The sequence below is a fragment of the Myodes glareolus genome, chromosome 17, assembly GCF_982192425.1.
Source record: "Myodes glareolus chromosome 17, mMyoGla1.1, whole genome shotgun sequence".
Lineage (NCBI taxonomy): Eukaryota > Metazoa > Chordata > Mammalia > Rodentia > Cricetidae > Myodes > Myodes glareolus.
Window position 1 is genome coordinate 35,094,374 of NC_142042.1, and position 6,904 is coordinate 35,101,277.

General features: G+C 46.2%; 1 long non-coding RNA gene across 1 annotated transcript; it reads left to right on the plus strand.

Moving 5' to 3' along the window:
• Positions 1-481: 481 nt before the first annotated feature.
• LOC125414670 (uncharacterized) lies at positions 482-3,948 on the plus strand. The gene is made up of 3 exons (XR_014997607.2): positions 482-811; positions 1,316-2,013; positions 3,067-3,948. It is a non-coding gene; the product is annotated as an uncharacterized LOC125414670 (long non-coding RNA).
• The last annotated feature ends 2,956 nt before the right edge of the window (positions 3,949-6,904 follow it).

Below are 6,904 nucleotides of genomic sequence, written 5' to 3' on the forward strand. Positions count from 1 at the left end.
CTGGGGCACAGCAGTCATGCAACATGCTTGCCCAGGCCATGAAGTGGTAGGTACTGGGATATGACAGGCTTAACTGCGCATCTCCACACCACCAAGTTGTAGTACAAGGATATGGCAAGTCTGAATACAGACATACCCAACACACACACACACACACACACACACACACACACACACACACACACACACACGTGTTGGTCCTGGAACTGGAACCCAGCATGACTGCTAACAAGTGAGCCTAGCATTAGGACACAGAATGCATGTGAACAGGTGTGCCCAGGCAGCCTAGTAATAGCGCTGGAACACAGCAGGCATTCAAACATGCATGTCCAGGTCACCACATGGTGGCTTTGTGGCACGGCAAGTATGTAAACAGATATGTAAATAGGCCACCAGATGGCAGTGCTGGGACACAACAGGCGAGTGAACATACACGCACAGGTCACCAGGTGGCAGCATTGGGACACAGCAAACCTGTGAACAGAAATGCCCAGGCCACCACACGGAGATAGGTAAGCTTGGCACCCACCTGGAGATGCCGGGACACAACTTGCGAGTGAACCCTCTCCCACCCTTTGCAGGCCTGGAACATGGCTGCCAGGTGCGCCGCAACACGATGTAACTGATATGTGGCTCACACGTGAGTGCGGAGCTCACCTAAACTCTGACAACACAGGGCTGTAACTCAGGAGGCTGGTGAGCAAAGATGCCTGGTGCCAACACATGGTGCCGCTGGAACGCTGCAGGCATGGGAATAAGCACACTCCCGCCGACGTGTGGCGGCCCTGGGAGGTGGTGTGTGCTCCAACAGGTGAGTCTAAGCTGACAATAAGCATTGTGACTATGCCATTACTTGGTGGGTCTAGAACACGGCAGGTGTGTGAATGGGCGAGCACAGGCCACCACATGGCAGCCGTAGGACACAGAAAGCCAGCAAGCAGGCGTGCTCGAGCCGTCACATGGTGGCATAACGGGAAAGGCCAGCCGGCAAACAGGCGTGCATAGGAAACTACATGGCAGCCCTGAAACACAGCAGGTGTGAAAACAGGCACGTCCAGACCACCACGCTGCAGCCCAAGGACACGGCAGGCGTGAGAACAAGGGTGCCCAAGCTGCCACATGGCTAGAACCCATTTGTTATATGTTCACATGTTGTGTGAACAGGAGAACCTGTGCTATCACACAGTGGGACCGAGGGTTGAGAAGCCAAACTCGGATCATGCCTGGTTATCACAAAGAATAATTCCATCACTAGCCAAGATGTATTGAATTATCTGAGAGGTCTAAGGTTCCCTTTCTTTTTTTCTCCTTAAAGGAATTCAAACTGAGGATAAACAATTTGTTTGAAGTCGGGAAGATTATGAAGGCTTAGAACTTACCCTGCATACCTGCAGAGCTAATTACCATCCTCAAAGATTGGATTAATACGTCTTTGTGACTGCCCTGACTCAAGCCTTTGAAGATGTTATCTAGATTAGGAAATACAAACATATTAACTCATTAGAACATAGACACAGAAAAGCCAGATGCTTTCACTCCTCTCTCCTTATGGTGGAAACGGGTGAAAGTCAATAAACAAAGAGCCCCCTTTCCACACGTTTAATAGTAAGATCCATAGTTTAAATATTATCTGTTTGTTTATTGTGTGTTGTGTGGGCATACCCATGCCACAGCGTGTAATACCAAGGACGGCCGGCAGGTGTCAGTTTTCACCTTCCACCACCTGGGTTCTGCAGATTGGACTCAGGTGATCAGGTGCCGTAGCAGGTGTCTTTGGCTGATGAGCTGTCTATTGCTGACTATGTATTTGTAGTGACAAATTTGTAGTGACAAGCATCCAATTGTGAGCCAGTGACGTGACTCAGGGAGTAAAGGTGCTTGTTGCCCGAGGATCTGAGTTCAGCCTCTGGTACCAGCATGGTGGAAGGAAGGCGAGAACCGGCTCCCGTGGTGATGCTTTGACTTCCACAATGACGCCATGGTATACATCCTCCACACACTCCACCACCAAGGGTAAAACTTAAAGGCCTATTTGTGTGATTTTAAACAAGAGGTACTGTAATCTGAAATGATTTCTGTACTTTGTAACTTAATTTCCTTCGAGGCAGGGTAACGCGCTTCCCGCTTCCTGTCTCTTGCGAGTCTTGGCTATGTGTGTATTTTCTTGGAATGGTTTTATCTTATGGACTTCCACTCTATGCAAACCTTGGTAAAGTACTGGATGTACTGGAATACATAAAATGTATTGCTTTGATACACTGTATTATTTTCCTGCAAGTTTAAATATTTAGGAAGGTAACAACAGAAAAAATGAGGGCAAGACTTGGAGGTACATGCTTGGAATCTCAAGTGCCTGTAATCTCAACGCGTGGGAAGCAAGGCCATCCTGGGCCACGTAACTAGACACTATCTCAAAAAAGGCATTTTATGTTAAAAGCTTGGGAGTTACAGTTAAATGGCTTTCTCTGTACTTTAAGTTTGCTGTCTTTCGTGTATTGTTCAGTGTGTAACTAACAGATCCATTCGCCCGTGTTGGTTTATTGTTCGGAGTGGTGGAGACACAGTTGCCCTAGTCTTTCGGAATTCTGTGTATTGATTGCTTTGGTGAAAACATCTTATTAGATAGCCCAGCCTGGCCTTGAACTTGACACCTAGCCTGAATTGGTCTGCAGCTTGTGTCTTCCTCTCTCACATCCTAGGTGCTGTCAGTACGGTTGGTTTGTTCAGTTGGAAAGTAGTTCACTGAACCCAGATTTCTGAACAAGGTTGGAAATGGTAGTCAGATGGCACCATTTCCATGTGAACTGTCCAAAACTTGAAGCTTGAGAGCATTTGTTCATACCGGTAGCAAAATTACAGTTATGAAGTAACAACAAAAATAATTTCATGGTTGGAGGTCACCACAACATGAAGAACTGTATTAAAGGGTCGCAGCATTAGGAAGGTTGGGAACCACTGACATAGGGATCCAAGCCAGCCAAGGCTACACAGTCACACACACACACACACACACACACACACACACACACACACACCAAGACAATGTTGGCTTATCTACTTTTACAGAGAGCAACACCCAAAGCAAAGATATTAGGAAGAAGGCAGAGCATGACGTCAGGGAAGGAAAGGAGGAAAGGGAGTTTCACCGAGCACACATTACTCATCGCTTCAAGGTGAGACTACGGGAACCGTGTCAGTCACCAGATGGAAGGACCAAGTCAAAGGCCCAAGAGTACTCTGACCATTGTGGAACGTGTGCAGCTGAGTGACGTTCAAATGGAGAGAGCAGCACCACCGGCTGCCAAATTCTCGGAAGCCAAATCAAGACGGTAAAATGCCTGCTGCGCAAGCATGCGCACTGGAGTTTCGATCCCCAGCACCCGCATGAAAACCAGACGTGGCGGCACACATTGCCGAGAGGATGGCAGACACACAGAACTCGAGAGCTTGCCAGCCAGTCTGTCTGGTGAGCTCCAAGTTAAGTGAGAGACCCTGTCTCAAAAACCTAGGTAGTGGGGTTGAAGAGATAAGATGGCTCAGTGGTTGAGAGGGCTGGCACTCTTCCAGAGGACTCAGGGTTAAGTCCCAGCACCCACAAGGTGGCTCACAACCGTCCAGAACTTTCAGAGGATCTGACTGCCCTCTCCTAGTGTCTGAGGGCAGCAGGGACGCACACTGGTGCATAGACATGCATGCACACAGAACACACTCATATACCTACGTTACTTGATTAAAAAAATACGGTGGAGAGTAGTAGGGGAAGACACCTGGTGTAAACCTCTGGACACAACATCAGCACACGCTTGTTCACACAGGCACACACGTGCACACACACGCACAGGTAAAATCACAATTCTACAATTTATCTTTTTAATATAAATATCTCCTTAGAGGATTGCAGAGTGTAGAGATGCCTCCGCGGTTAGGGCTCTTGCTGCTCTTGCAGAGGGTTATGTCCCGGTCCCCCCCCCCCCCCCCCCCCCCCCCCCCCCCCCCCCCGGCAGTCATGCGGCAGCTCACCACTCACAGTGCCTCTAATTCCAGTTCCAGGGGATCTGACTCCCTCTTCTGGCCTTGACAGACTCCAGGCACACACACGGTAAACAGACTACATGTAGGCAAGACACACACACACACACACACACACACACAACTTGTCTGGTATGGTAGAGGGCATTATAATCCCAGAATTCACTAAACTAGGGTGGGAAGATTCTGAATCAGCCTGTACCATATAACAAACCCCACCTAACGCACAGACACCTAAAACAAATTCAGGCAAACCAAACAAACCCTCAAAACTATCTTAAGGATTCTCTATAATTACCAAGACCAGTATGGGAGACTCAGACCTCTACCTCCCAAAGAATACATGAAATATTTACAGAAATTGCCCAGTTTAGAGACTGAGCAACCCCAAGAATAGTATCAAAAGAAACAACAGATTTCTAGGGTCAGGGTTCCTAGCAGTGCCCCGACTGGCTTTGTGAATATAATCAACTGCGTGGTATTACATAACTTGTGGTAGTTCTTTCTTCTGGATACATCAGACAAAAACAACACTGAGAAAAGGAATAAACAGTTTTTTTTTAAAAATCTATATGCATTAAAAATTTTTTTTTTTTTTTTTAGCTACATGTACACATGTCTGGGTGCGGGGGTGGGTTTCTGTGTGTGAGTGGAGGCGCCTGCGGGGGGTCGGAAAGCTGCTGGGGCATTGGGAGTTACCGGTGGTTGTGAGCTACCTGGTGTGAGCATAGGAACGGAACCCAGGTCCTCTGCAAGAGCAGCAAGGGCTCTTAACTTCTGAGTTGACTCTCCAGGCCTCATAAACAGTTTTTTTTTAGTTTGGCTCTTTGTTTTGTTTGGCTTTTTTTTTTTTTTATCAGATTGCACGTTTGCCTTCAAAGAACTTCTTGACTGCTAGTTTTGCTGAGACGGACAGAGGTACCAACAAAGAGGCCCCGCTTCTGCCGTGGACTCCAGAACAGTGATCTCGGGGCTGTCGCCATCCTAGCTGGCGACGCAGTTTCCCATCAAGAAATCTTTGACTGTCTACTGGCATTTGCTCGGTCAGTGAGGTCAGTTATGAGCAGGTGGCACGTCACCTTGAAGCGGGCTGGGCAGATTCCTACGATGCCAGAACACACGGGAAGTTTCCAGGAGTGGCAGGACGTCCGGCTGTTGTTATTCTTGGCCCTGCCCAGTGCAAGCAAGGAAAAAGCAGCTTGCTTATTAGGGGCATAAATAAAGGCTTAATTGCCTCTAGCCGGGATCTGGTGGCCAAAGTCATTAATTACGGGTCTGCTGTCCTGAGTCTGAAACTGGGGCCCTCAGAGCTTCCGGTCTTACCCAAAACTGAGGGCAGAGTGCTTCGGCTCAACGCTTAAGAGTGCGAAACAGAACTCCCCGGCTCGTGAAGAGACGCATTCTTCTTTTTGACTCTTTTCAGAGATATTTGAAGGACAGGGTGTATTTCGTGAGAGGTGTTTGCGTTTGTGTTCTTTGATTGTTTGGGTCAAGGCCACTGAGAGAAGGTGTGTGTTCTTCGTGTCAAATCACAACACGCTATAGCATTAGAACTTTTGACTTCCTAGGCCCAGGGGTTGTTGCTAGGTTTTGTTACTGTGAGTCTGTAGCTGCAAACTCTTAAGTAAATAAAGCCTGTGCCTTGTGAGAAAATCAAATAGCACAAAAGAGTTAACAGTGGCCTGGAAGACCTTGCTCTTCTCATCTCTTAGTTCCTCTGGTCTCCTTCCTTCTCAAGTAGTTTGTATTCTGGGCTGAAAAGGCTCCGTTTTGATCACATCTCCTTTTCTTTTTTTTTTCTTTTCTTTCTTTCTTTCTTTCTTTTCTTTTTTTCTTTTTTCTTTTCTTTTTTTTTTTTGAGTTTTTGAGTTTTTGAGATAGGGTCTCACTCTTGTAGTCCAAGCTGGGCTCGAACTCACTATGGACAGTAGGCTGTCTCTGAACTGAAGACAATCATACTTCTCCGGCTTCGCAAATGCTGGGATCACAGGTATGAGCCACCACATCCATGCTCCTTTCTCTTTCAGACAGAAGGGAAAGCACCCTCTACCTACTCTTTTAAACCTTGTCAGAGCAAACTCTTTTATTAAGAGTCACTAAGAAAGCCCTCCCTCCTCTCCCCAGGCAAAGCACTACAGACATATCTATTAAAAATATTTTAAAAGCCGGACTTGTTGGTGCAGGCCTGTGATTCTCCTCCTTGGGAGGTAGGCACGGGATAATGAGTTTAAGGTCATCTTTGACTATATAGTGCACCTATATAGTGCACATAAGGCAAAAGAAACCCTGTCTCAAACAACAAACAGGCATCATTTCTAGGCAATGTTACTGATTCATTAACTCTCTGAAATCCACAGTGTAGATAAGTCTATTCAAAAGCCCTTGACCTTGGGGTTTAAAGCATGGATATTTGATGTTTCCAGATAAATACAGGCTTCTCTATTAAATTTGAATTTCAGATAAGAAGGTGATTTCCTAGTCTAGACAATGCCACGTGACAGTGTTGCTGGAGATGACATGTTGTATGATCCCGTGTGATTTCAGCTAGTAAAATAGCTGTCTTAGTTCAGATAAAGGCACTTTGATGCAACTGCCTAATGAGGCATCTCTCAAAATGTGTCCCCATCATTAACTGAAGCATAATTGTGCAAGCATTCTATGCAGTACTTTTAGTTTCTGAACTTGGAATTTAAATGGTAGTTCTGTATTTTTAGCTGCTAAATTTGAGAATCTTACAGATTACTTCAACCAATGGTCCCTAGAATGTCTTGTTTTAGAGATGACCTGGGTAACATATAATGGCAAAGTCCTTCAGAAATATCTAAGTCTTGAGCTACATTTGTTTTGAAATCGGAATTCAAATCTTAGCTAAAAA